We start from the raw sequence: 7,104 nt of genomic DNA on the forward strand, positions 1-7,104 counted from the left end.
AAATCCGAAAAATTAACCAAAATATCCTAAAACACTTTAGGACCCGAAATATTAACATGCATGTAATTATTTCGTGATATATCATAATAACACAAATTTTACAAGTTTTATTTTGTTATTCATATAACTCGGAAAAACTTTTAACCAATTTGCATGCAAACAACCGTGGCGCTCTGATACCAATTGAAGGAAATGTAGAATCATATACATTATAACATACTCTTATATGTCTAATAATTTGTCATAAAATTAATAACGGAACTTATGCATGCAAACAATAAAATGAATAGAGGAGAAATTATGTCCTTACATATTTAATTTCGGATATTTGGGCACAAAAGAGATCACCTTTCTCTTTTGTTCTTGAGCTTATTCCAATGGAAGAATGAAGATCTAAGTGTAAGATCTCTCCCTATGCTTTATACCCAAGGCTCCTCTTAATTAAATCAATATTATAAATACTAGTTATAATATTAATTATAGAGAAAATTGAACCAAAAATATTTATAAACACTTAAGTATTTTCGGTTATGAAGAGAGATAAAGAGAGGATTTTATTTCTCTAGAAAACTTGTATTTTGGATGATGGATTAGGATGAATAATAATCTACAATCTTTTGTATATTATGGGTAAAAAATTAGAAAAACAATGATGAATTGTTCTTCTCTAAACCGTGTAAAAGGGAGAAGAAAAGGGGAGCCAATGCATGGATTTATTTGTCTTCACAATGCACCATAGGCTTGCATGGCTAAAAAGCAAAACAATCATTATGTTTAGCTACCAATTAAACAATTAATTAGCTTAAACCTCTCCTAAATTTCGGTCCATTTGGTAATATGGAATCCATATTATTTTTGTCAATTGTCTATATGTTACATGTCATATGTCACATATATTTGTTATGTATTTTTAACATATTAAAAATCAACGTATTAATAAAAATACGTCACATACAAAATCGACTTGGTAATATCATAATTACTTGTGCCAAAATATTTTACCAATTTATAAATCACAACTGATTGTATTTATAACAATTCATTCAATTTAATTGTTACATTAAACAATTATTTCATCCGAGTAATGATACAATTCAATTACTCAGACCGTATCTTATTAAATCACATTTCAATATGATACGTAAATTTTACTTCCAAAATCGTCCGTCAATTTTCAAGTAATTTAATTAACTCGCAACATTATACGATTAATTAAATAATCAATTAAGAGGGTTGCCCTTTAGGTATGACCTAGGGGGTCAACTGATCACCACCGTCACACGACAGTAATGTCAAACTCTAGTAAGCCAATCATTACCGATATATGTTGACCGGTTGTGATAACAAAATTACTTCCCAATTGTATTCATTTTAATGAGACTTAAACATGTGATCATCATGATCAACAGTCGTGATCGCATTATTGTCGGAGGACACATATTCCAACAGGTTTCTCATTGGAGGTGGGGTGTATGTTGGAGGATTTTGAACATTTTGACTCTTGTATGAAATATTGGGGTGAAATTTGGTGTTTTCATTGTAATAGTTGGAATAAGGGGTGCCGCTCTTGTATGCTTGGAAAACATTCACTTGTTCACTTGTTCCCCTACATTCACTTTGGTCTGGTCCCAAAGTTCCACAACTCTCACATACTCTACTTGGAATTGATGATGATGCTACCATAACATTAACATATTGCTTGGGTGATTTGGAGGCCTCTTCTAGTTTAGCCATGGCCTTCTCAAACTTCAAATTAATGGTGTCAATATGAGCGCTAAGTTGAGCACCCAATTGAGTAATGGAGTCCACCGCATGCTTTACTCCTCTAGTAGCTTTCCGAGGTCTACTATATTGTGAGTTATGGACCGCCATTTCTTCAATATTGTTCCATGTTTGATTGTCATCAACTTCGGTAAACATACCATTTGATCCCATATTGAGAATGTTCTGCGAGTCTTCGTATAGACCATTCCAAAATTGTTGTACAAGGAACCACTCACTAAGTCCATGGTGTGGACAAGATCGACAAGTGTCCTTGAATATCTCCCATGCTTTATACAAATATTCCTCATCCCTTTGTTTGAACCCGGTGATTTGGGCTCTCAACATGTTAGTCTTCTCCGGAGGATAGAATTTTTTGTACAAAGCAAGTGCCAATTTCTTCCAAGAATCAATACCATGAGTAGCCTTATCTAGGCTCTTCAACCATTGTTTTGCGGTAACAATCAAAGGAAAAGGAAATAAGACCCATCGAATTTGGTCTTGAGTAAGTCTGGTTTGAGAAATCGCATCACAATTGTCAGAAAAAGTCTTCATATGAGAATGAGGGTCTTCACTAGGCATCCCTCCAAATTGACTTCTCTCAACCAATTGTATAATCCGGATTTGGCAATGAAATTACCGGTTAAATGTTGTGGTGTAGGAGTACCATTTGTTAGGTTCTCCTCGGTTGGTACATAATGTGATGAAAATTTAGGCATTGTGGGTTGATTTTGTGGTGGGTTTTGTATTGGGTTATCCTCTCCTTCTCTTGCAAAAGGGTTGATGAACTCAATGTTATTTGGTTGAATGTCCACAATCTCACCAATACCTCTCAAAGTATTTCTAGCAAGTCTTCTATTGTTGGTCAAAGTTCTTTTAATTTCAAGATCAATGGGTAACAAGTTACCTTGTGATCTCCTAGACATGCAAAATATAAAACAACTTCAAAACAATTAGAACAAACCTTGAGGAGATTGACTTCCCCAAGGTAAAGAAAGACACAACTAAAAACAATTCAAAGAAAATCAAATCAAGTTAACACCGTCCCCGACAACGACGCCATTTTTGGTGTTGTTGTAAAACTCGTCGTCAAAAGTTACTCAACCAAAACAATATTTATAACTTCACAAACTACTCTTATTAAAGAGGCAAGTAAAGGTTGGATCCCAAGGGACGAGTATTGATGTAGGATTTTCAATTTTAAATGGTCGTGTCTTAGGGTGTCACAATTTGGGGTTGAGATAGGAGATTAATTAAAACTAATCAACAACAAAAACAAAGCAAGGTAGATAAAATGAAGGTGTAAACAATTGATTAATAACAATAAGGTATCATGGGTTCATAGGGAAATACATGGGAGTTGATCATACAAACATGTTCTCAAATTATAAGTGATGTTGTGACACCCTCATTTATTGCGGAAAAATAAACACGTAATTCTAGAATAAAACTGCATGGATATGTTTGTAATAGGTTCATTTGGGTAAAAACCTGTAATTTTTAAAACCTGAACCTGTTATAAAGATATCCAAATTGGAAGGTGTCAAACATACAAGGTCTAACTAGAAGTTTCACAACATAACCATCGCTAAAGTCGCGAATAGCAAATTATACAACCAAATGTAAAGAGGGAGACATATGTCCCTAAAATGTATGTGACATAAAAAGTGTTTAAGGGTCATAATAAAATAAGCCAATCTAGGTCCCAAGGTTACTTTGCTCGCTAGCTCGTCCATGTACCCCATATATGCATCACCTACCTGTCATTCGCATTTTATACAAATACGAAAGCCCACGGTCGTGGGGAGTAACTCCGAGTCCTCCCAGCCACGAAATGTCATAATTAATATAACATGTAAACATAAGAATATGAATACGAATCACACAATGCCTTAGCATATAGATGCTAGACAATCGTGCTTATCATATGAACAACAATATAACCACACATAGTCCAAGCATGTGAATACTAGACCGACTCATACTACACTATCATGTGAATCACATAACATCCAGGAATCCAAACTCTATCAACCATAGCCGGCTTGCATCTCACCTTCTATGATTCATAGAATCATCAAACAAGAAAGGGCAATATATCAAAGACAGGCATAAGTTCTTAGTCCCGTCAATAGTCACTCTGTAACTCGAGTCTATACCACGAGGTAGGGAAGGTAATCGAACCGGTATCTTGGCTCAGAGGTTCTATCAAAACATGGCCAAGACACAACACAACCCTAGCCTAAAATCTGCGCAGACCTAGACATGCGGATACACACCACCGCACCTGTAACAGCAAATTTTGTATAACGATAACTGAAATACAAAACAGGGAAACAATTAAATTTTATTAATAAATATCAAAAGTACGTGTACAATCTCTAATGTATCCTCTGATTCTAATATGCTGTAAGGGGTACGTGTACGGGGTACACGTGAGGGGTGCGCGTGTAGACAAATTTAATTGCTCTACGCGCGATGTAAATTTGATTTCCTGAGAGGGTCGCGATGACTTGAATCTCTCTTGAAGGTTTGAACTTGTGATTGAATCTTCAACGCAGGCGGCACGATTTGATGTGCTTGTTGACTGCTTGCAATGATTTTGACAGAGAGGATTTGTAGGAATTTGTACCTTGTTCTCTCCAGCTCCTTTGCAATTATGAATTTCCAACCCTTTGAATGAATGAGAAGAGCTCTATTTATAGAGTTTTCAAATCTCCTTGTTGGACTTTGATGGTCACAGGCCCATTTGTAGGTTTATTAGCAACCTTGGCCCAAATTTGATTCTTTCTGAGTTTAATGATCCGAATAACTCCTTTTGTAATCCGAATCGGCCCATATTTCATTTAATCGGGACAAATTAATTAAATTAAGTTAAAATTTGGTATTAACTCAAAACAATTAATTCATTTTATTTATTCGGCACTTTAATAAATTTTCCGTGCCTACAAATTGCCCCCTCGGGACCTTGTCACGTGCACCTCTTGGTGTCTTGACGTGGCGAGGTCTCGATACATTTCGCTTTGACTTGGAAGTCGGTGATGAGCATCCTAACTTGTAGTGAAGGCAGCTCCCCTTGATTTGACTTGACTTGGAAATAGATAGTTAACACCCTTACTTGTCGCAAGAATGATCCTTTTTTTTTGTCACCCTGTCATTATCTGACTTGGCGGGTGAATTATGCTTGACGTGGAAGTCGAGGTATACCCAAACTTGTCGTAAAGGTAATTTTTTTTTCCTTTTGACGTCACCCTGTCATTATCTGACTTGGCAGATGACCAGTTATGGAGAGCTCCTTTGAATTTTTTTTCTTTACTTGGAAGTCGATGACACCTCAACTTGTCGTAGAGGTAGCCCATTTGTTCTCTTGTAATGTCACCCTATCATTATATGACTTGGCGGATGAATTGTTTGTATGACTTGGAAGTCAACGGGAACCCAAAACTTGTTGTATAGTTGACCCGTCATTTTAATGTATCCAGCCTAAAATAGCAATTATAGGCCCAAAATTAATCTTCTAGTCAACCAATATACTTCGAAGTCCACGCGAACTGCACTGTATTTAGGAAACATGAATCAAGTGCGGGTTTCCTTATTTCCTTCTTTTTGCCTTATCAATAAAATTCCATATTTTGCAGTAGGGTTAAGATTCAAATACGATCCCGAAAGCTATATAAGAAAGTTACACCATCTTAATTCCTTTTCTATTCAAAGACCTTATCAAACAACCATTCTTCAGCCTAAGAAGAGACGCCACCCCCATCATGTTTTTTTCGATTTGAGATTAATCATCGTAACGGAAGACATGTATCCTTCGTGATGTTTTTTTGTCTTTTGGCAGAGTGGAACTCGAATCTGGGCTGTCGAGACTTGTGACAGTCCTGACAGGAACAATACGGGTACGTATGTTCATCTCCTTATTTCGTTAATTTGACTTTGTTTTTGTTGTCTCGAACTCTTTCTGATTGCTTGTGCGTTGGTGGCCCTTTTGTACCTACGCACATACATCCCCCTATAACTAGCCATAAGGAAAAAAAAAAGAACTTGCTTTATAAACTGAGATAAGAGTATGATTTGACTTGGATACTCGTACTCTGGCTAAGAATTCCTTTGCTCTATTTCAATTGAACTTTTAGAATGGCGCTCGTATGCTTTCGTTTGTCCTTTTTTCTTTCGGCCCCTGTTTTCGTGAAAAACAGAGTGCGTGGACAGCCCCTGTTGTCGACCAATTTTACATCATGGAGAATGATCTCTGATACTAAAGCTTCCCATATTCACAAAATTTGCAGTCCCACGATTCCGAAAAATCGAATAGCTCGGATTTTCGTTATCGTTTGATCCCCCAACGACCTCAGCAAAGACCGTCTCAAACAATCACCCCCTTTTTTTTTGTGCGTCATGTAGCTTTAGTTTGCCATGTATGTGCATAATTTTACAACATATTGACGATACTTTCGATCGAATTCAATTCCTTAACGCGGATAACTATTTCTTCTGAGTTTTCAACTTTTGCGACGATCCGAACTAAAGAGCCGCTGAGGTATGTTCATCTCGTTCTTCCCATCTTTTAATTCGTCAACATGTTCTTGTCATCTCACAGCCTTACTCCATGATGATTTGTTTTGTTTCCTCTTATTAGCCTCGATGGCTGCATGGCTTGCGTTTTGTATATCATCGACCCGATTTGGCATAAAGCTTCATGTGTAAATTCGATTTGCTCTCTTTTTGACATACTTTCTTGTCAACTTCGCCTTGTTTATATGACCAAAAGATGAAACCTTGCCGTAGTTTAAAATCTTAGCTTGATATCGATATACCTCATGCTCTTACTTCCAAAGCTTTTTTTTTATATGTTCAACGGTCTTGCAAGTAAGAATTATGGGTGATGATGAAATTTTTTTTTTTAATCTCTTGTTGCTTTGGAACTCAGAGATGCAAAGATACTAACTTCCTCTATCTTCATTGTCATGTAAAAAGAAATTAACAACTTCATTCACAACCTAAGATAAGAAGAAGTCTTTGACCTTTATTTAATTTTGTTGTTGTACTCTTTGCTCATTGCGTCTGTGTGGTGATCAAATTCATGAATTCCATTATATATGCTTGACAAATACCTGTGGTAATTTTTACAGGAACATGACTGATTTGAATAACAACTATAATGACGATGTCCCCTTCTTTTTTTTGTTTACACAGCCAAGTATATATTCTCGAGCTTGAAAATTTCTTTAAATCTCTTCAATTCTCCATTTTATTCCATGGTTTTCTTGCTTTCTTGCTCATAGGGCAATTGATCTTAGCTTGTTAATTTCTAGCCTTTACCATTTCTTAACTGGTTTCACT

The 7,104-nt window shown here is 36.1% G+C and overlaps 1 non-coding gene across 1 annotated transcript; it reads left to right on the forward strand.

The window, feature by feature from the left end:
- Positions 1 to 2,002: 2,002 nt before the first annotated feature.
- Positions 2,003 to 2,109, forward strand: LOC141603814 (small nucleolar RNA R71). The gene has a single exon (XR_012525662.1). It is a non-coding gene; the product is annotated as a small nucleolar RNA R71 (small nucleolar RNA).
- Positions 2,110 to 7,104: the final 4,995 nt, after the last annotated feature.

Source organism: Silene latifolia, chromosome 9 (assembly GCF_048544455.1).
Source record: "Silene latifolia isolate original U9 population chromosome 9, ASM4854445v1, whole genome shotgun sequence".
Taxonomy (NCBI): Eukaryota; Viridiplantae; Streptophyta; class Magnoliopsida; order Caryophyllales; family Caryophyllaceae; genus Silene; species Silene latifolia.